This window comes from Ammodytes marinus (assembly GCF_949987685.1).
Source record: "Ammodytes marinus genome assembly, chromosome: 7".
In the NCBI taxonomy this organism is placed as follows: domain Eukaryota; kingdom Metazoa; phylum Chordata; class Actinopteri; order Uranoscopiformes; family Ammodytidae; genus Ammodytes; species Ammodytes marinus.
Window position 1 is genome coordinate 9,700,828 of NC_137211.1, and position 23,522 is coordinate 9,724,349.

At 43.2% G+C, this 23,522-nt stretch overlaps 1 protein-coding gene across 7 annotated transcripts in view; it reads right to left on the bottom strand.

Annotated features, from left to right (window-relative positions):
* The window catches only part of casz1 (castor zinc finger 1), a 138,339-nt gene that overhangs the window by 51,322 nt on the left and 63,495 nt on the right, over positions 1–23,522 (bottom strand). Inside the window, exon 1 of one of the 7 annotated variants that reach the window (XM_080031085.1) lies at positions 13,629–13,643. The exons of the other annotated variants lie outside the window; for them this stretch is intronic. The gene's annotated coding sequence lies outside the window, so the exon portion shown is untranslated. Of the gene's footprint in view, positions 1–13,628; positions 13,644–23,522 lie in introns of those variants that run through there. 7 annotated transcript variants of the gene reach the window in all.

A 23,522-nucleotide genomic window follows, 5' to 3' on the forward strand; every position in this document is an offset into this window, starting at 1 on the left:
AAGCTTTTCTAATTATTCCGGTGTCCTTGGGACAGACACAGATCCTTCACACGCCGGGGGAAACAAGCTACAGAGCAACCACTACAGCCACAAACACCCCTCCACCTCCCTACTTCCCTCCCTCCCTCTCTCTCTCTCTCTCTCTATCCCTCCATCTCCCCACCTCCTCTCCCCTCTGCTCTGCTTTCCTCTGCTCCCCTCTCCCCGCTTTACAGCCACCCCCCTCCCCAATCTGTTTTCAAAGCGTGTCTGTCCTTTATTAAATTGTTTTCTTTTCCACATTATCAGTTGCCATGGAGACCTCATCTCTCGGATTATTTGAATTTCATTATATCTATTGATTTGGGAGCATTTCATCTTTTTTATTGTTTTTCTGTCAATTTTCGAAACGAATAACCATCTAATTTGCGTCAGCGCTGATTACGTTCGTCCCTCAATAGAGGTCGGCAGCTGCGCCGGGGAAACAAATCAATGGAAAAACATCATAAAACTCCAAAGTACAATCAACCAGGATATGGGTGACATTCCGTGGTTGCTGAAACGAAGTCATCAAAAAATATATACTTTTATTCCCTGCGCCTCTGCATGTGTGGGGGTGCAGTGAGGAGGACACATATGTGTCTGGGCCGATATATTACTATATTTCAGCAGATAATATACTATGGTAAATTTCCATACTGATAACAGCCCCTCCCTGCCGAACCAAAAAAAAAAAAAGCTTAGTGTATATAAATAATTTATGCAATTTTAGCATTTATATATGAATTTTTTAATAAGCTGCTTGGAGCAAAGTGGCCATTAACAAAACACACAGCTGTCCAATGGGCTAAGCCCAGCAGATCAATTGTGCTTTTTTATGACATGATAAAATGCTTTTAAAGCAATTTACACAAATATGGAAAAAATGACTTCATGGGCTTCATTTATTCATAAGGACGGGTATTAGAAAAAAAAAGTCTTGCAAAAGCCAGACAGGAGAGACCGTCCCGGTCCTAACTGGAACGGACTTGCTGCCCTCTCCACAAGGACATAAAGTTTCATTACTGATGCACGCAGTCAAAGGCAATTTAGCAAACACAGTGTGCAAAAGAAAACATCAGCATATTGCAAGTGTTCCTGTATTAGGCGGACCTTGCATGTTGTTTTCCAATTTTGATTCATTTTTGTGGGGGCAGGGTGTGGGGGGGTGATGGATTTTTTCCTCCCCCTGCCCAGTGTCACCCTGACCCAAAGCCAAGGGGAGGTGGCCTCAGTGACAGGGAGGTGTGCTTTCTGCTCCACAAAATCAAGCCAAACCGTGTGCCACACAATGGGGCCTTGCAGCAGGTCAAATGTGTGCACACACCTTAAGCTGTGATACAGCACATGACACCTGGACTCAGTCAGTGAGAAAACAGGCCCACAAATATTTCAGTAGATCTGATCATTTAGCATCTTAGTGCAGACGAACACGCGCAAACACACACACATTATGCACAGGGCTATGGATGGGGAGGGAGGGGGCAGGCAGGGCCATTTGGAGGCTAATCTTGTTTCAGAGCATCCTCTCTTCTTGTGCCGACAATGTGCCTGAGTCGCTCTACAAAACGCTGTTGCTGCCGTTGAAGGCCCCATGTTTGCAACACATGTCAATATTTGACAAAGCATCCCCCCCCCAACAATATTCTATTGCTCAGGCCTCTGAAATGAGGGCGCTAACAAATTAGCTTTTTATGTTTATTTGTGTGTGGGTGTGTCAGAGGGGGGAGAAAAGGGAGATCTAATTTTTCTATGGCACCAGTTCTCAACCAAGACAGAGAGAGAAATAGAGAACGAGAGATAGACAAAGAGAAAAGAAAGAAAGGCTGAATGTTTTGGAGTCACGATTCTTCCCCTGCTTGCCCTAGCTGTCTAAGTCGTGCTAAACATGACCCTCCCCTCCCTCAGCCACGACAGAAACATGGGCGACTGGATAAACACTATTTTATGCAGTGACTAGATGAATCGTCAGACAGTAATTACAGTCTTCCTCTCTCCCCCAACAAAACTCTACTGTACAGGCTCTTTCTTTGACACCAAACGGCAGTAGCACGTAGTACAAAACTGCAGGTGTGTGACATGTTTGTCAATGTCTCTCCCAACTAGATAAATATAAATATTAGACCCTGTGACAACAGCGAATTGCTCTCTGCCGCTTTCAGCGATGTGTTAATAATCTGTAGCTGAAAGAGGACTTGTTGTGCGGACGGACGATGTTATCATGTGCAGTCAAACGTTGCAGGGGCAGGCTTTGTAGAGAAAGTTTAGTGATTTTTTCCGCCACCCTTGCAGTTTGTGCTTTCCTCTCCTCAATGTAACAAAAATAACACGGTTGTGTCCCAAACTAAACATTCCCACACAGTGGCTGGTAGCCTGTTAGGGTCTCTGACACCAACATGCCCAGCGCAGACAACTCACTCCGGACGCCTGTTTAAAAAGAGCTTAATGTGCTGACAATATTTGCTCATCAAAGGACTTAAATTGTTCATTTGGTGTTGACGTGTATTGAAATGCCAGAAATGGAAGATCACTATTACTCTCACTTACGAGTTGTTGAGGAAAGACGGTGAACTCTTTCTTTCTCCTATTCATCCGGTCAGGCTATAGGCCCCAAACGTAGTGCAGTAAACCATGACTGTCAGTGTCCGAGCTCTAAAAAGCACAATTACAGAGGACCTCGACTGAATAATTTAAAGAGCATAATTATTGACCTCTATCCGAATTCCTCTGAAAGGTACATTAAGATATAGAAAAGCGCTGGAAGGTGGAAGTGGAACTGAGGGAGTGTGTTTCCCCAGGCCGCCCTAATGCACTCTCCTGCTGTATTCTAACTTCCTGTGGACCCCTAATGTGCCCACTGCTCGCTGGTCTGATGAAGACTACGCTTAATGAGGCCCCTGTTTCTGAAATAAAGTATCTCCCAAACCATCAACATGCATTACTATCAAGCCGCCACCCACTCCATACCACACGTATATACACAAACACACACTGCCGGCCGCCACCAATGTCCCAAAGCAGCATACCCCTCCCCCCCCCCCCCTTTAGTGCCACCACAGGTTCTGGACCAGTCTGGGGGAAGGGGGGGGGGGGGGGGTGTTGGGGGAGTGAGACTGCGTTGTTTTTTTTTTTTGGTTTTGTTTTTTCTGGAGGTGGGAGGGTGGGGGGCTGTTTGAGGGTTAACTGTCCCTCAGGGGGCTATCAGTGAACTGGGCAGCCGTCACTGCTGGTGTCCCCGGTTCTCAATTGACAACCAAGCTCTGACAGATTAGCAGCTAGTCAAGAGGAATCCATGGTCCAGGACGCAATTAAAATAATCACTTTTCTCATATTTGGCTGTACGTATATGACTGTAAGTGTGACTGGATTGAATAAGGCATCACAGGAGTGCGTGTGCGCGCGTGTGTGTGCATGGGGAGGGGGAAGGGGGGTCATTAAGAGCTTGCAGCAGGCTTGGGGGAGGATACAGCGAGATGAGGCCTTTTTAATTAAAAGAAAATATTTGTGTTTGCATATTACCGCGTTTGGAACCTGGGACAATTCCGAGAATTCTGGTTGTTTAATGCCTCGCTCTTTAAAGTGATTTGAGGTATTTCAGATCCTCTTTGCATACATGCATTTTTAAAATTTCAATCAGACTATCATTTTTTTTAAGTACGATTCAGAAGTTGTATGTTTGTGTAGTTTTTTTGAAATTTTTCTTTTCTCTAAGACAAATGACAAAACGTTTCCATTACGAACAATTCAAATTCCATTCATCAACTGAAGGGTGCTTGATTTTCTATGTTGTATTTCAACCAGTAAGGATAGAGGGCACTGAAATAATTAGGCGACTTCTGCAACATCCTGAATGCCAAGGACAGGTGGATTAAAGTATTAAAACAATCGCATTTCAGTCTTGAAATAGTCCTGTGCACGACTCAGCACCATACGCACCCGTTCAAGTTCAGCTGCCAGCTCCATATCGCCACGGGAGTGGGATAGAAGAAAAAAGCAGCCCAATCCCATTAGCTACGTACATGCATCTCAGCAGACCTGCTGGAAACGTGAGCAAATCTCTGAGATGATTATCCCCCAAAGCTCTCAAATGATAATGCATAATCGAACAGTACACAGATCTCTCCGAAATCACACCGCCAGCAAGCACTGACTTTGGGTTTCCCCATTTGTGTTGGCGCTTTCGGAATGAAACAGAAGAGACTGCTGCAATCAGTCGCCTCTGCACTCGAGGAGACATTTAACTGCTGTCCTCCAATTAGAGGCCCGAGCACAGAGCTCCTTACATTAGGAGAAGGAAATTATTTAAGACAAAGGTTAAGACACAAGTTCACATTTGATTCTATTTACAGTGCAGAATTAATAAGAAAGCAAAGCACTTTGTACCGCCCGTGCAAACTCAAACATTCTGGGGTGAGTGATCTTCAATTTAATCAGTACTGTTTAACACAACTGTGATCAAAAAATCATCAGTGACTATAAGAATAAAGGGGTATTATCAAAATTATAAAATGCCTATACTTCTTCGAAACTATATATATATATATATAAATGTACTTATAAAATATTTGTGGTGAGTATTAAACTAAGGGTATTTGGTAAATTATTTTGAAAATCACATGAGCTCATTATTATCATGGCAATTGTATCTTATTAGAGCCTGACTGAACCACTTTCTCAATAACAGATTGATTTCATCAGCATAAACTGGCCAGCTGTCGAAAACTAAAGCATGCCTAAGAGAAAAACCAAAGAAAAAAAACAATTAAAGATATATTTCTGAATCAAATACAACATTTGATTCTAGGAGGTTGCGATGAAGCCAGTGAAATGCTTTTAATTTAATTGTGTGTATGTCACATACAGATTACACAAATGGTGAAAAGAGCCTCTTTTCTTGCAAGAGACAATAATTAAGGTGAGCTCCTCAATAAAACCTGAGCCTCTTAGCCCACCTCCTGCCATCTGTGGCTCCAGTGTTAGCGCTTGTTCACTCTTTCGCCTTCTGGAAGGAAGTGAGAGAGAAAAAAAAAAAAAAAAAGTGCCGGCGTCTATAGTACGAGTCAGAGTACCACGGTCAACCTGCTTTCACAGCCGTGCCGTGCAGGTGGAATGAACCGTCTGTGACAGAAAACAAACAGGAAGCCAAGAGAGAGAGAGAGTGAGAGAGAGAGAGAGAGAGAGAGAGAGAGAGAGAGAGAGAGAGAGACAGAGAGACAGAGAGACAGAGAGAGAGAGAGACCTGTGTGTGTGCCCTTCAGTCTCCCCAAGTAAAGACGCTCTTAACCAGGTCGGACAGCTGACAGCTCCTTGGCAATTGGGGTCAGTTAAAGGAAAAGTAGCTCAAGTTTTGTTGAGGCTTTGGCTTCAGAGATGTTCAGGAGCCACTGCCCACCGCAGCATCAAAGGGGATTATAGGGACAGGGCCATCTGTTGCCAGAATAAGCGTGAGCCCTTTTATGTATCTGGCTCTGTGTGTGTGTGTGTGTGTGTGTGTGTGTGTGTGTGCGTGCGTGCGTGCGTGCGTGCGTGCGTGTGTGTGTGTGAGCGTGTGCGTGTGAGCGTGTTTTTGTGTATGTGTTTGTTAGAGACGGACAGAGCAATAGAGAGACAAGGAATCCCTCATGTCTTTGTACTTTTAGCTTAAAGGGCAGCAGAAGAGATGGGTGCAGCTTACTTCAGGTCGGAAAACTGGTTTTAAACTGGGCTGGGGGCACCAAAGGTTCAAATGAGGGCTGGGGGCACTAAAGGTTCAAATGAGGGGCAGGCAGGGCATCATCCTTTAAAGGTTAAGTGTAGGTTAAGTTCATACAATCAGTGCCCATGTTAGGATTCAGGGTTTGCATTTATGTTCAACAACAAGCTCCTACACCAATCATGAACATGTCTCTTTTTTGTCATCCAGGCAAAACATGGAAAGTTGTTTTTGTTTCCGGGTTTATTTGAACACAGCGCCAACCTTGTTCCCCCTTCACCTCTCAGAATGTGTTTTGGGTCCTGTTCCTGGCCTCCGCCTGGGAATGTTTTCTCCTCAATAGTCTGCTACCTTTTAGCTGAGCCGCCCAGTGCTTGACCTACTGTCGACACTTATTTCAGCACTGTAATTGTCGTTTAATCACATATCAACCTGTCACTTAAAGACCCCCCCCCCTTTTTTTTAAAGGGATAACATTTGCATATGTTGTAAAACTAATTCCTATCGAAAGCTCCAGTGGCTGTGAAAGCAGGCGCTCTGTCTCTCTCCTTTACTTTCACACCCGTGTAAACACAGTTAAGCACAGGAGAGAGGGAGAGAGTATAAGACACACACACACACACACCCTTGCGAGCACACACCCAGCAAAGTCTACTGTATCTCACCTTAACAGACAAAAACACACATAGGCACACGCCATACCGGATATTCTCGATTCGGGTGGTTTTATCACATTTGTTAACAGTGTGTGGTGACACGTAACGTGTTAGAATAGGGACAGCGACAAGACTGATTCAGAGCGCATGTAGCCGCGCGAGCCAAAGCGAAGGTGACGGCGAATGTATAGTGTTATAAAGGAATCAATTAGAGTTAATAATGTATCACTCTTCCGAAATGTTACATTCATTTGTTCACACTTAGATAAAGCCACTGCAATAGAGGGCTGCGCGGGGTTCGTCTGGTAGACTACACTACATTTACATTATCACCCTTATACATCGAGGAGCCATGTTCCGCTTGAGTGGTGGCGGCGGGCAGAGAAGCGGGGGGAGTGAGAATCATGTTTTTTCGGGCCCAAGGAATGCCAGTCCTCAGGAGATCTCCCCCTCTAATTACAGAGCGGGGGAAAGAAAGCTCTTTGTTCCACCTTTTATTACATTAATTGATAAAACGGAGCTCGGGTGGAGCCGTCTTAGAGGGGAGGGGATGGGGGCTGAGGGTGAATTTAGGGGGCTTCTGTTGGGCAGATGAAGGTGGGTGAGAGGCTTTGGTTGCTGAGGTCCTATTTTCAGAGGACTCCTAATCCCGTTAGGGGCCCCGACGGTGGCGCTCTGCTTTCCCAGAGGCCCTGGCTGCTGCTGCTGAGCTGGGGAGGGGAGCGCTGGTGGCAGGGGGGGAGACGATGATGTGGTGGTGGGTGAGAGTCCCGGCAGTGTTGTCTGGACCCAGGCCTTAATTAACTGTCTCTTCAGGGGGTAGGTGAGGGCCACACTGAGACCCTATGTCACAAACGCCAGCAAGCAACAGGAAGCTTTAAGAGGATGTGGTATCACACCCCACGTTGAAATCGTGGGAAACCCCGTGGCCTTTTAATATGGACCCTCATGCAGTTTGGAGCCGTATAGATGTCTCAGGACATTATAGGAGGGCTATTTTATGACTGGTTATTAGCCCAGCACAAATTGCACAGGTGGTTGATTTTTTTTCCACAACATCCCCAGCCATTCAATTATCGGCTTAAGATGAAAAGGTTCAAACACCGAAGAATAAATATTTTCTGAAACCAGCATTTATTTTAAATATTATTTTAATATTACTATTTTTCCTGAACTCAAAAGGATAATAAGTTCAATTTCTATTTGTGCAGGATTGGCCAACCTGATTTGTCAGTGGTTAAGTAGCTGTAACAGGCTTTGTCATGGCTGTAATCTGCTTCTGCTCATTTAGGCTACCTGCAAACAACAGAGGGCTGAGAATTGCTGGTACAGTGGCCAAAACGGAGTCTGAATATGTTAGAGGCAATTAAACATGTTGGTGTGTGTGTGTGTGTGTGTGTGTGTGTGTGTGTGTGTGTGTGTTTGCACGCACACAATAGTGTCAAAGGTGCTAAGCCGGGCCAAACACGCCTCATTGAAATGTCCATCTTAAAGCCACCCGAGTTCCTCATCTCCCCCGCCCTACGACAACCAAGATGCTTCAAGACTGTCAAAAGCATTTTCCACAAAGCTGAAGAGAGGGCAAGGAAAAAAAGGACCTGCCACTGTCACATGCATACTTGCGCGTGCACACACACACACTTGCAAGGCTGTCAGGTAAATTAGATCTGAAAGCTGACAATTTCTGACCATATTTCCTTGATTATTTCGAACAAATGCACACCAGCCGCTCTAAGGAGATTAAAGTGACATAAAAGTCCCGAGTGGGAGGAGGGAGGGCAGAGAATCCAGGTCACCCCCATTTGTCCCCCTGCCTGACAGCAGCTATATCGCTATCCAATCCAATAAAAGTCCCCCCCTCCTTTTGCTTTAATTAATTTTACAGCTAGCTTGCTTAATTACTTTCAATCAAAATCCTCTTGCCATCACAAAATTAGAAATGGTTCAACTCCATTAGTCTAAATTCTTCATTTACATACACAAAGACTGTCAGCTCTTGCTAAGCAAACGGCCTCCTGCTTGATGAGATTGTTTTTTTTCACACACTCTATCACTCTCTCGCTTACACACATGCGTGCGACTGTGCCGTTAATTTTTTCTGAAAGGAAAAAAGTAGCATAAAATTATTTGATCCCTTTACTTAAGACATTCTCTCCCTAATCAGGGTTCAGGTAAACTGTAGTGCACATCGTCCTAGGTAATGGAGAGAGTTGAGTGTGCTCCTACAACTGTCGAAATTGATTACATCCACAACTCTGTCTCACGGGGAAACTGCTCGACCTTAAACAATGCAGCACATAATAAAAAGCTGCATATGAAGGATAAACAGAATTAGCAAGGCAGTGGCCAAGATCGTGTAAACGAAAGCTGGCTAGTTCTTTCTCGGGATTAGCTATTATTTCGAAAGCAATAGACGAGATGCAGATTACCCGCTGACACATAATGCCCTATAAATCTGGCTCCTTCGTAGCAGGGTGTCACTAGTCCTCCTGACTAGACTGTGGGGACTAGCAAGGCACTACCGGCAGTCGGCTGCTGTGAGCAATACAAGGGGATTTCAGAGGGGGTGAGGGCCCGTGCCCTGCCGCCTGATCACTTCAACTTGGCACACAGACATCCTCTCCATCACACACACTGCCTTAGGCCTACACATCATCAAGAATTAAGGACATGCAGATAGGGTTTGTGCACTGACCAAAGTGAAAACCCAGGCATACAAGCACACCAGCGCATGTGCGTACACACACACTTCACACACACTACTAGTGTCATAATTAGGTCCCCGAGATGAGGGCATTAAACTGGTATAATGCACTCACTGCTTCAGCACACTATCACAAAAAATGATCGACACTGAACCTACATGCGTATCAGTGACACACTAATTACATTTATTTCTGTATTCACGTGCGTGCCACTCATAAGGCCCACACAACCCAACACAACAGCCTTTGATCTGCTGTGTTAAGATCATCTTACAGTTGCTGCCCTTTGTAAAAGGTGGAGTTGTGAGAAAAATAAAAAGAATAATGTTGAAAAAGAAAGAGGTGAGGGGGATTTGTAACATATCCGCATTGTGCCACAGTCCGGAAATACTTAAATTAATCCCTAACAAGCAACCATGGGTGGGTGCAAAGCGAAAAAAAAAAAGAAAAAAAAGGCCATCCCTTATGGGCTGCCCAGCTGAATACAATGCAAGTCTGACCTGGCCCCTTTACTCTGTGTCTGCAATCACCGGTTTCCCTTGCCCTCTTTAACCAGTCCCCATTAACACTGTTAATTATCCAAATCCATCATTCTTGGGGTAAATGAAGACTGCCTCTTTAATTCAATTTAATGGGATCATTTTCCAACTCAGGTTCACTTTAGCCCCAGCTGCCCGCCCACTTGTCCCCCACTGCGTCTCCCCCCCACTGTATCTTGAGTCCCTTGGCTGTATCTTCTATGGCCTGGCTCTCTCCCATTGGTGGAAGGGGAGGGTGATGATGATGAGGGTGAGGGCTTGATGGCAGCGATGGGGCCGACACACTGTTGATCTCCCATGTCTTGTCTTGGCTCGGCTGGTGGCGAGCAGCAGTTCTGGATTCCCAGTCTGCTGTGTGTGCGCACTGTCTGCCTGCCGCACACACACACACATGCACACACACACACACATACATACATACACACACACACACACACAGGCTCACAGTACCAGCCATGCTCACCGGGGCTTAGCTAATCCTGTCACATCAGGCCACGTTGGCTGAGTTGAGGCCCGTGCACCTCCACACTTTGCCACCACTCCTTCAGCGACTCCGAGTCCTCTCACTCACTCACTTCCACTCTCTCTCTCTCTCTCTTACTCCTTTGTTCATTTCACAAGGTCATGGGTGGCCGACTGCAGCACGCGAATGGTGAGACGGGACAGCTGACGAATCCCTGTGTGTTCCTGCCATGCTAGTAGACCTTATCTTCTGGCTAACGTGCAAAACAAGTAAATACTGCGATATGGAATAAATATATACACACATATACACATAAAAGCGACTGCTCATCTACTGCAACTTGGTAACTTGTCATTTGAAAAGTTGCATTTAAGTCTGTAATAACCTAAAAAGAAAACCTTCGAAAGGCAGTTTAAAAAAATAACTGTTACTGTAAAGAGTCACCAAAATGTGTTCATGAAATATACAGGTGTCTTTTTGCCTTGTTTTCTTGCCGGTTTTGTTTTATGGGTATCAGTATCGAAACACATTTTCCATCCACTGTTGCTTAGCTGTGGAAACTGGACACTCATGCCCTTTGATCTGACTTTCAATCTATAAAAGTACAGCTATATCAAGATGTACTTGCTGCTTTGTGCATGTCTTCTAACATTTTCAGTGAGAATTTTTCCATACGTTTAAATGCAATTACAAATCACAGAACAAATTATACAGAAAATAAAAAAGTTTTTCCAAATGATGATATAATTTGAATTTAAAAAAAAGCCATGAGTGCACAGCACTGTGTCTAAATGCTGTACTTTAATTTCTCTTAAGAATGTGTATCATTTTGGCTTTACTTATCCCATTATTCAGTGTGAGGGTTAATTTGCCCCAATTTCCACACTGCACCCCCTCCCATCCCCCATGACTAAACACACTCAAACCCACACATACTCACGCACACCCAAATGCACACAGCGTTCCCTTTAAATTTTTCCCAGACTTTCATTGTTTAGCCATTTGAGACAGACTCTGGGAGAGTTTCAAATGATTTTAGCCATGATTTAATTCGGTTTGTTAAAGGGTGATGTCAGCACAATGGGAGACGAGCCTTTAAATCCACCACATTCACCCAAAATGCCCAGATGAGATAATCATTGGTGACGTCTACGAAAACACTTATTATATTTGCCCATCGCCTGGCTGAAGCTGTTAAAACTCATCAGCGTTATTCCCATTTTTTTTCTCTGGGAAAAAGAAGAAAAAAAATAGCTCAACTTATAGTCAAAACTGTCTACCCCATTTTAAAGCGACAGAGCAACATTATTGTGGCCGTGGATGCAGTTTATAAATGGAAAAAGACAGGACAGAGGACTATCGGGTGTCTATTCAATACTCATTTTGTTTGCACCCAATACTAATCAAATATAACACGCACAACTTTTTAATTGGTTTTACAGAGATCAACAGTTTCAATGAAGTTGAAAAGGCGTAGCACATACTGTAGTCATACATATATATTCTTTATTAGTAAGTACAAATAACAGCACATTCTTGCGAGCTAGAAACTGCGAATTAGAACTGCTTGTCCCTTAAATTGACAAGGCTGCAGAGGAGATAAGAAATGGATCAACGTGAGCCTTTCTCATTGCTTGATTTATTTTAAATCCAAGCCCTATTTGCACACCGCACACCGGCAGACCTTGTCAGCTCCAACTAGCATTGAGATATTTAAAAACCATTAATGCTGTACCGCGGCACCCTGAGCGTGTATGACACGAGCAGTCGCTGTGTGAAACAAAGCTAGATCTTTAACTGCCACAGCTTCCACTCTTGAACACGGCAGTGGCTAAGAAAACGGTAACCACAATTATACATCAAATGAAATATCTCATACTTTCCCAAAGCAAAGTTTAAAGCTACAATGAGCAACAGAAGAAAAAGGGTGATGTATTGCTCTTCCAGTGCATGGGTCATATCCAGTGTGTCTCTAGTACAGTGGCTGGCTCGCCCCGTTGAGGCAGGGGTCAGGATATGAAACACACAGGCTATCCGCCTCCCGACAGGATATCCTCATGGATCAGCAGCGGTAGCCATGTTGACCCGCCCCATTATTAAAGAGGCTAATCTGTTCAACATGTCAATGTTAGCACTTTTAGCTGCGATTAATAAAAGAAGACCCCAGGAGTGCTGCGTGTGCTTTTTCAGTGCCCCAGGTTGTTTTCATTTGGTTTGTATTTTTAGTGGTTTTCACTGTTTGGTAGTTCAACAGTCCTCTTTTCTCCTATTTGCATAAACAGCGTAAATTATTAACTTTGTTAAAAGAATTATCATCAGCCCTGAATCCTAGGCTCTGTAGTGGCTTTTTATGTGTTTTTTCCTTTATGCAACTAGCAAAGAGGCACTATATGCCATTGCAGATGCCATGCAAATGCAACTTTATATTTTATAGATATGGAACAATTTGCATGTGATGCCTGACTTTGTGGCCATTTATGTGATGCTTAAAATGTATGGCCCAGTGGCTTTCACAGGCTGGTAGTAATAGAACTGCTCTCTAACAGACTTGCTTTGTTAAGTGCCTGGTGCTGTGTCTTAATTTGTAATCTAGTCAAACCAATTGTCCGCTAGCTAAAAAGGTCACTGAGACAATAGACTACACAGCGTCCCGCAATGTAGAGAATGCCCGGGGTGTCTTTTGTCGCTTTTTAACCAAAGATGTAATTAAGACACCTTCATCTTCAGGGGTGAGAAGGGCACAACGAGAGTCTGCTGAAAACACAAGAGGAGCTATACGCAGAACTGGAAACAGAAGTGAGACGCACACTAAGACCAAGTTTTTGGTTAGAGTTGAAACGCACCAAAATGTCACCACTGAGGACATTTTCTAAGTTTACCTGCTCGTGCAGTTTTGACTGACGACTGTGGGGAAGAAAGCTTGTTGGCAAAAACTGAGTGATGCAAAGCAACACAGGAGAAGGCAGAGGGGGGGACTTAAAGGACGTGATTTATCTGGGCTTGATTGCGTGTTAATCGAGGTTACGTGTATTAAGTGGAATCTAATTGGAACAGACACTGGCAGTCTGACAGATCGACATGATGCAGATGGATTGAGAGGGGGGAGAAAGGGGGAGCGACGGCTACGGAGAAAGGAAGAGGGAATTGGAGAGAGAAGGGGAAGTGCAGTTGAGAAGAGCCAGGGCTGAGGCAAATGAAAAACATCATTCTGCTGAACACGGCCAAACGGAAAGGGTTTTGTGACGCCAAACATTAGAATAAAAAACCACCAGAGCCTTTTTAAGCGTCTGAGCGACAAGAAAGAAGACTCCGCCGTTAGGCTCGTCTGGCGTGCGTCTCATGATTGGCGGCTGATGAGACATGTAACCCTTCTAGAGGAGGACACACACGGGCGAGATTGTGAGTGACATGGCACAGCACTGGAGTTTGCCCTCCCCCTCCAGTTGCCACAAACATGCATTTCTGCTTTATTTGAAACGAGAGAGAGAAAAAAACACCCCTCCAAAAAACACATGAAGTAAATGGGCCGAGTGGCAGCTGCCAGAAATTTCTCACCTCGACATGGGGACGAGCAAGTGTTCCAGCGGTCCTTCGGGCTCTCAGCTCCTCCTGACAGGCGACAACTGTTTCGAAGGCCCTCTCCTCTTCCCAAATCTGAGGTATTTAGCTATGGGATGAATGACCCTTTCAAAATGTTACTAGAGTAACAGACCGTAAAAGATGACCACCTGTTAGGGCCAAGCAACTGCTAACTCATAACTAATATACCACAGACTCCACGGACAAATAAGGAGGACAAAGTTTGTGGAAGAGCAGAAATGAAGATTTGAGGTTGACAATTTGGTGTTGCTCAGACATCATATCTGTTGTAGCATTACTCTCAATTGGTCAGTGTGGCTATAATTGTTAACGAAGGGGAGACAAAGTGTGAGTGACATGAATGGCCTCAAAGCAGCGAATAGCCCAGGAGCAAAAAATGGCTGTCACAGTGCCATTATCTAAATCTGGGTTAAAAATAAAGTAGTTCCAGACGAAAGGGTCTGTTCTACTGATAGCTGGCCCAAATAATGGGTGGCAATAGCAAATAAATGTACAAAGGTACAAAAGAATAACTAATGAAACGTGAGCAGAGGAGAGAAATTGTTGAAGAGAGGAATTGTGGGTATAATTTAGGGGCAGTTTGCAGGATAATACAGCACACGAAACTTCACTCATCAACACAAAATGCCCAAATTGTTCCTGACATGATCCCGTCATAGCGCAGAGACAGAGGAGTTGCTTCGGTCATCCGTTGATTTGATCCATTATGACTGTTACACTAATGGCATTAATAAGGGCAAAATTGCTATTTTGAAACAGAGAATTTCATCCTGTTCATTTAGCTAACCTTATCGCCTTTCTTCTATTTCCTACATGAAATCCCACTGTGTTTGTGTGTGGGTGTGCATGTGTGTGTGTGGGCGCTAGTGAGTATGTCCGTGCCCCCACCATGTAATGGCTATAAGGTCATCTCCATTTTCCAGGCTTGGTGTACAATGTCGTTGGATTGCAACATTTTGCACGGTTTAAAAAAACAACATGAGCTTTGAAATTTGACTCCCTGCTATTGACCACAAAGTTGTATTCACCAGCTGGCCCTCATAGAAAAAAAGACCTAGCCTCATTCAACAGTCTCAATATATGTTGTGAACTGTATATCCACTCAGTTTTAAAAAATCAAATAAATACAGTAAAATGGACTGTGTTGTTTTATACTGAACACATTTAGAAGTTACCGATAGATGCTGTTTAAAAGTACTTAAGCTGTATGTTTAATTTACTTTTAACTTATTGTATGTGCACAGTGAATGTGTCTGCAGATTTCTTGTATATTTGTGCTGAATGTGAACATATGTGTGCATGTTCAAACCTCATCAGCCTCTAACATTGAGAGGAATGACACTCTGTGATCAAGGACATGAATTGCTCATTGATTTTTAGGGGCCAGCTTAACTATCCATTCCAATTGATTTTTAGCTTTGCTGGGTGTGCGAGTTATGGCAGTTTTAATGTATCATCTGTATGTGTACTCATCACCCACTGCAACAGGATTTACAATAGTGGAAAATTCATATGCAATACCACGTGCAAATGTGGTATGGGGACTTTCCTTTCCTTTCCTTTTCTGTTCTGTTTCTATTATGTATTCCAAGAAGAACTGGAACACATAAAAGCTCTTGTGATATAGTAGATAAAAAAAGATGATTTTTTATACCAATTCTGTAAATGATCTATTGGGAATAAAGTGAATTGTTATACAGTATATATACTTATCTTGATGCATCGATGGAAAATAGAACCATAGCATGTGAATGAACCCAAATCCTTTTTAATGCTAACCCATGTTGTTTAAAGCAGGCACTTCAGCTTGCAGTATCACATAGCCACGCTTACCAGAAAAGAGTAGAAATGTAAAGGCACAAACAGACATACCAAGGCTTTGCCACAAACCATCACCACAGAAAAAAAGCCGATACGTTGGAGACTCTTTGAAGACATTTTAGTTTCATAAAACAGACAGTCATCTTTTTACATGTACGAGGGTATCGTGATAATAACTCATATTACCCATCAATTAACAATTCATACAAACTGTTAATAATCAATGGTTTGATGATGTAAGAGACAAAGTCAGGGCAATGTGATCCAAAAGGCAGTCTAAAGTCATCTGTCAGGTAGAAAGTCATTAAAATAGGGTCTCGTTTTCCTGCGCCAAGCTTAGGTTTCACTGAGGCAGGGATACATTTCTATTCTTCAGCAAAAGGCTGCGCTCTCATATGATATCATCTCCTTTAGAACTTTATTCTCAATGGCTTCTATTTTATGTCTTTTGTGTTTTTCCAATTTAAATGGCCTTTTTTTTCGCCAAATGGTTTGAGTGAAGCAGTCCTCTATGTGAGGTAACTGCCTTTTGTTCAATGAAAAGGACTGCATAAAGCACACTTTACTCTATCCTTTAAAAAAACAAGTCTGCTTAATTAATGTTTTACAAGTGCTGCTGTATTCTTAGCCAGAAAAAAAAAGAAAAAGCCTCTATCAAAGCCGGCAGGTTCAGATTACGTACGCTAATTGAAATTCTGAATTTCTAAGACAACTTCTTTTTTTCCCCTGCTCGTGCTCTTTCTCCCAGCGCACACAATAAAGCCTAGTGTTTTGTAGTCCACAAATGACATCAAATCATCTAAGTAATATGGGCTTTTCTTTTTTTCCTGTATTCTCATGTTCTGCTAGTGGGTTCATGAGACAGCTTAATAAAGCAGTAAATGCTTGGGGAAGCCTGAGAGCCCACTGTGTGTGTGTGTGTGTGTGTGTGTGTGTGTGTGTGTGTGTGTGTGTGTGTGTGTGTGTGTGTGTGTGTGTGTGTGTGTGTGTGTGTGAGTGTGTGTGCATGCGTGCGTGTGTGCGTGTGTTCCTGTACATGAGTGCGTGTGCATGCAGGCACGTCTGTGCATATGTGCACACCATGCTCTCTTCTTTTACCTCCGCCAGGGACGTCAAAGCAGAAGGCAAAGCCTGGTTCCATATTGAAGCAGATTTTCCCAAAGAATAAAGTAAGAATAAAGCCAATGAACAAAAGAAAAGAGACTAATACTGAAACCAAAGCCAAAAATAAGACACTTATCTCATGGGCTGACAGTGATAGAGCCCATATTAATGCAGTCTAAGCTGAATGCATACAGCATAATTCACAGGTTATACATGCGTTAGGTGATGAAGGAAGGCAGGCTGTGTGAACAGCTGCAGGTGTGGGAGCAGCGAGGCTGAGGCAGAGTTTGACAACCATCACGGACACCAAATGGCACAATAAAGGAAAAGCGGGTTTCTACGCACTGATGACAATGAGATGTAGTTAGGGATTGGCTCAAGTAGGATATGGAACAAAGATCTATTTAGCTCCACTCAAAGTCTGCATATACACTCTTTGTTTCTCAAGGAACATTTGAACTTTTCCTACCGTCATCGTTAATCTGGCGAGGTAGCTGTAGCGAGTAATTAGATAAATTGCAAAGTTTGAAAAAAATGCCATCGTTGATAACCTTTGTTCTGGGTTAATCATTACAGGGAAAGAAAACTGCTTCTCCTCTCTGCTCTTTTATATTTACCCAAACTCCCTCCTTTCAACGGGCTATTATTTTATTGGCTTGTTTTGCAAGCGTTATAACTTTGCATTCTTCTCCCAAGGTCAGTTTCTAGTGTGCCACGTGGAGTATTTACACATAGGGCTTTTCAGGTCAGTTCCATTGTATTTACATCAAATAATTTTTGATAAGGGATGTAAAAGACCTATAAACCCAACATCATAAACGGGAGAGGTGTAGCTGAAATAAGGACAAAAGATCAACGGCTGAATCTTAGACACGTTGATATTTTTCAGTCAACTCTCTTCACTCCCTCCCACTCAATCCACCCCCCCCCCCCCCCCCCCCCCGCTCTCTCTCTATCTCGAGCATTGGAGCTGAGTTGAAGCACGGGCTTGTTAGATTTAGTCCAATGGCTTCCCAGAGCGGCCAGCAAGCAAGCTCTTGTTTCATAGAGAAGTACCTCCCCTGTTATCTCCCCAGCACTATAATCACTTAACAAAGACTTGGGCATTTGCACAAATTAAAACATCAATAATGCATAAGTGCTTTTCAGTTTTGAGCTGTAGTGTCCCTGTATTGGGATGAAATACCCCCTCTACCAGTGGAAAAAAACTCTGCTCGCCATCTTCTGTCCCACAAACGACTTAAAGAAGCCGCGCCGCTGCTTTCTCCGACCCCCCCTTTCTTTTAAAGTTGTGGCTTAAGCTGTGGTGAACATTTGGGATCTGCTTTGGTAACGGGACAAAATGGCTGGGCTGAGTGGGGTGCGGAAGTTGTTTTAAAGCAAGAGGCGGTAAGTGGTGGTGGTGCATCAATGCAAACAGGCAACACCCTTGAGTGGCGCAGTGTGGCATCCTTCCATAAACAACACCACCGCCGTGTCCCCGACATTTATGATTTGTGGTCAAAATGGCATTGGCAACACAGGCCTGGTTCCAATCCAAGTATGCGTGTTTGCCCTATCGTTACATGGCTAAATCTGCCCAACCTAGTCTCTTATTTTCCCAGATTAAAAACACCAAACGTTTCATATGGTTGTCAAAAGAGCGCTGCTTAAAACAAGTCATATGAGAACATATTATCCTTATCCGTGGTCCGTGGATAAGGAAGTGAAGGGCGGGGACATCATGGGAAACAAACTTAGTGACACTTTGAAACCAGAGTGCGGTTTCAAAGGCTCCTGCTTAATGTGAATGTGAACTGTTTTGGGAACTGACTATGGAGATTGGAGGAGTTAAGTACTAATATTGGACTAGTAAATCCATGACCAGTAGCGTTCCAACACCAATAGAGGACGAGCTATCCTATACAGATGGCCTCAAGGACAATTAGCAGTAATGATTGGTTGCCACATAAATGAGGGAAATTCTATTTGCTAGTGCACTTGCTGATGATCACAGACCAAATGCCCCTGACAATAAAATGGATGGCTGCTTTAAACTTGAATGTTGCTTTTAAATTGTGGGTTTAATTGTTTAAAGTCTCTGTAAAAAAAATTAAGGAAAGGTGGAACTTTAAATCTTACAAACACTGCGAACAGCGCATCATCAGGAAGAAAACAGCGATGAGACAAATAGCATAGTGATCTAAAATATTATCTCCTAAATCATACCCTTTCCCCAGATATCTTAATTTCCCCCCTCCTTTCTCTGTCAGTTAGTCTGGCAAACAATCCCCTTGTTAGCAAACTGTTAAGACAGCCGCTTGGTACACAAATTGCGCTCGACCAAGCGAATTTGTTTTGCAAGGGTGACCTGTTTAATCATCTCATTTTCTTTGGCGGACATTTATTCATCTGGTTTCCACGGTTACAGAGAACATTAAGGGGCTACAGTAATAAGGCTGGAGAGTCAAACAGGTAATAAAAAAATTAACGCCATTTTCCAGCAGCCGAGGACAGTGGGTGAAATGAATCAAGGGAGAGGGGAGAGAAGCAGGGGGGGTGGGGGCAGGGGGATTGAGGTGTGTGTGTGTGTGTGTGTGTGGGTGGGGGGCTCCAATATTGTCCAAACAATAAGCCTTAGCGGTTATTTTACTCTGTAGATCAGGTGGTGCTGTTATGGACATGACACTTTGGGCACAGAGCAGGCGAGATAAAGCTTTTAAAGTGGCCCTGCTCCTTTTTTATTGTCATTTAGCGATTACATATCAGAACAATTAAAAGTTAGCCTGAGATATCTATTATTGCTCTCTTTTTTTGCTGTTGTTTTATTTCTCTTGTGCTTTCAGAAGGAAGATAATTTGCACTCCTGGCAAGGCAACGTGCCGATGACATGCAAGGGACATCATGACATTTAGATGCCCTGGTGAGAAATGTTTCGTAGTCGTCCCAAGTTGAATCATGTTTTCTAATATTGTCTTTTGGACAACTGAGCAACGGCAGAAGACAAGGAAAAACAACATCGGAGAAAATGGAGTATGTCCCTTTCCAAACTATTAAAAAACAGTGACCCGTGCACCAATTGAGAGAGGCCAACTTCTCGCCAAATATAGAAAATTCCGACACAATAGAGAGAACAGGTGCTGAAGGCCCATAGAAAGTGACGAATCCAAAGAGCTGGGTTGCTGCTGAATGCCAAATAAGGCAGCGGGACACATTGCACCAAGGCACAAAAAACAACCTTGTGTCATGCAATTTTCTAAGTCTGATGACTGTCACAGATTTCCCCTAAACAAACTGTCTTCCACACAATATTTCCCACTCTTCCGACAATATCCAAGGGTTTATTTTACGCTGTTATGACAGCAGAACAAGAGAAAACAAGCAACAAATTTGATGTATTACTCATTTCTCCACTCCTTCCAAAAGTATTTCTAATTGACAGCAGGGCACCGGCACTCCTAAAATATGCACAAATGTTCTCAACCTAACCCTTAATCATTTAAATCGTCTGGTTTAACCTGTATTTGGGTATTTCGTTTTTCTGCCAACACCTGTCCCCCACCCATGAGAAAAACAAAACAAATTTAATTCTTTCTCTGCCGTGTCGCTTGTACGTATATACGTTTTTCCTGGGGGTGGCTATGAAACACAACTGATGGCAGACAGCGTGCCTCAGGAGAGGGAGGGAAAAAGAGATGTCAGTCGACCCGGCCTCTCGCACACACACACAAACACACACACACACACACACACACACACACACACACACACACACACAGAAGCGTGGGGTACACACTCTTACATCAAACGTGCACCGCTCACGAGTCACACGGAGCACTCTCCCCCCTTACTCAGCCCAGACTGAGGCAGAAGCCCGGAGGAACAAACTCTTGCCATACATGCGGGGTGAAATTCCCAAAAGGGGACAGAGAATGGACATCAGCGAGAGAAGAAAAAGGCTAAGCTGTGGCTATGGGACTGCCAACTGTTCTGCTAACAGCCTCTTAACAGGTGTGGGCTCTGGAACCATGTAATCCTATCAAGTTACCGAGTGAAAAAAAGAAAAAAAAGGACAGAAATCCGGCAAACTGCAAACTCCTGCAGCTCTTCCCCTCTCTCTCCCTCTCTTCTCTATCTTTCAATCTCTCTCTCTCTCTCTTTCTGTCTCTGTCGGCAGTGAAAGAAATGAACAGCTGGGCTTCAGATTTATCATGTACAGACAGTAATTATTGCTGGTGCTGCCTGCTACTGACCCAAGTGAATAGAATGTCACATGAAAAAACACACGGCAGAAGGGGGTCCTGAAATCGAGGGGTGCTGGGTCGGGAGAGTGAGTGTAAGATGTGTGTGTGTGTGTGTGTGTTTTTGTGTGTGTTTTTGTATGTGTGTGCCTGCATGCGCGTGTATGTGTGTGTGTGTGTGTGTGTGTGTGTGTGTGTGTGCAACCCAGAGAGAGGAGGGCAGTGTTTAAACGTCACTACGTTTCTGTTTGCAGTCAATTACGGACGAGGACAGGGGTATTGGCTCTGTAACTCGGAAGAGCAAACATTTTCCCTCTCGTATTAAAGGTGACAGAAAAGAAAGAGCTTAAGCGTTTGTTTGTTTGTTTGTTTGTGTTGTTTTTTCTTTTCCTTTCTTATCAACAAATAAAGCCCGAGAAAGGGCAGATAGAAGCGAGAGTAAGAGATGTGCTTTGCAGCAAAAAGATAGTGGTTAAGTGAGAATAAAAATAAAAATAGAAAAAATCCCATCATTTGAGTTTTTGCCTTACACGTATAATTAATTAAATTGACTAACGATAAAAAAAAGGAAAAGCTACTGAAGTTGGACCACACACAGTGTTTCCGTCATTATTTTGACCCAGTCTGACCCCACCTGCTGTATTTGTTCCAGAGATAAGAGGGTCAGGAGATACACTATCAATTTATTACCCGTGTCAATCACTGTCTTTGTCGTTAAATAGTTAGCGCCGCTGCTTCGTCATATGAAAGTTGTGGTCCGTCACATTCCATATACCCACTAACCTATGTACGGGCCGGTTCACACCTTAAAGACCCCACGCCACATTTAAAAGGATTAGTCACCACATTTTGTGCCGGCTTAATCTCTCTTTCAGTTGGCCTAATAAGTGTGCTTCGATAAGCGAAGCATGCAAATTCATTCATGGCCAGTGGAGACCATGCTTTCACACAAACGCGGCAAAGTCTTCCACTCTGCTAATTACCTCTTCATTTTCCCCCTTTCCCCTCTTATACAGCATATCAACGACTAGAGATTATTCGGCCCCCTTACTTTGCATGAAATTATAATTTCATATGTGAGATTAGGAAATCGAGTCTGGAAAAAAAAACTTACTGGAAGCTTCCCTTTTGACTCTGTACACAAGAATACATGACACGGCATATTCAGCTGTGAGATTAAAGGCAGGATTTCTTTTCGGTTGGTTGCGCTCAGACAATTGAGTGAGAAATATGGGGGGGAAAAGATTTTTTTCCCCCAGAAGATAATTCATGATAAAACTTATTTTTCTAATTAATGGTGTAATTTAGAAACCATTGCCTTCATTTTAAAGATATTATAATTAAAGAAAATAATTCAGTTTCCATTTCCCTTAGTTTGATTGGAGCAGTTTTACCAAACATGCATTATCTGTAATAATAAAAAAAACTTGGCCTTGGTTATATTTTAGATAATAAAGGCAATGAAGACCCAAGGTGCAACCTGTTTATCATTCAGGAATATTTCTTCACCGAGTATTAATTAGGCCATTACTCCAGATTGGTGACGGGGAGCTTTGAGGTTTTAATTAGGTGCTGGCCACTGCATGAGTGCACAGGACTGAGGAAAAGGGGGTGGTGATGCCACTTGCCTTGCTCCTGGCCCATATCAAGTAGCCCTGAACACTTTGGCTACTGCCGCAAGATGCATGGCAGCCTACATGCATCTGGAGTCTATTTGATCGTTTGATCTCTCATGTTTCTCTCTTTCTATCTGTTAAAAAAGAAAAAGAAAAAAAAAAGAAAAAAGGCCAGTTGGTGTGATTTGGGTATTAAAAGACGGGGTTAAGGTAATTATGGTGTTGGGTGGCTTGTGTCTGATGACTGGGCACATGCTCAATCAGGACTCAGCTGTCCCTCTCTTTCTGTCGACCCCCCCCCCCCCCGCCCCCCCCCCGAACAAATACACACGTGCGCACACACACACACACAAACGCGCAAACACACAGACACACACACCTCCCTCCCCTTGTCTGCTGTCTATGTTCCCCCTTCTCTCCCCTTGCCACTGCTAAAACCAGGCATAACACACACAGCCTCGCGTAACATCAATCAAATGCTGAGAGCGGACCATAAAACTACACAAACATATACGCTGCCATTAACTACTGTATTTGACACTTATTTAATAGTGCTTCTCAATGTAGGTGTAAAATCTGGAAACTACATTTAAAGATGGAAAGGGATTTAATTTAGACAGTGAAATTAAAAGAAGAATTGATAAAGGAAACTGTTATTAAATATAAATTAAAACATTGCAATAAAATATCTCTATTTTTGACATTAAAAAAATAAAGCAAAATTAAACATAATTCCAGGCCTTTTTTTCTTTAAAAACACTTCACCTGAACTTACTCAAAAAACATGATGTAAATTGTCGGGATATTCAGTTGCATGTGTAAGTAATGACAAACATCATATGTATGTCGGTATAGTTTGAAAAAAGTAATAGTATTTAAAAAATAAATCTTGAGAATTTGAGTGTTTTTCCTCGGTTGACAAGGCGATACTAATCACCTCGTTGCTGAGAAGCACTCTTCCCTGACAAGGCTCCTTAGAATACAAGCATCCCCCAGGAGAAATCGGCATGAAAGAGGTTAAAGACAATGACTCGCATTTTCTTCCTCCAAATGTCTCCCTGTTAAATTTATTTCAAAACTCTGTTAAT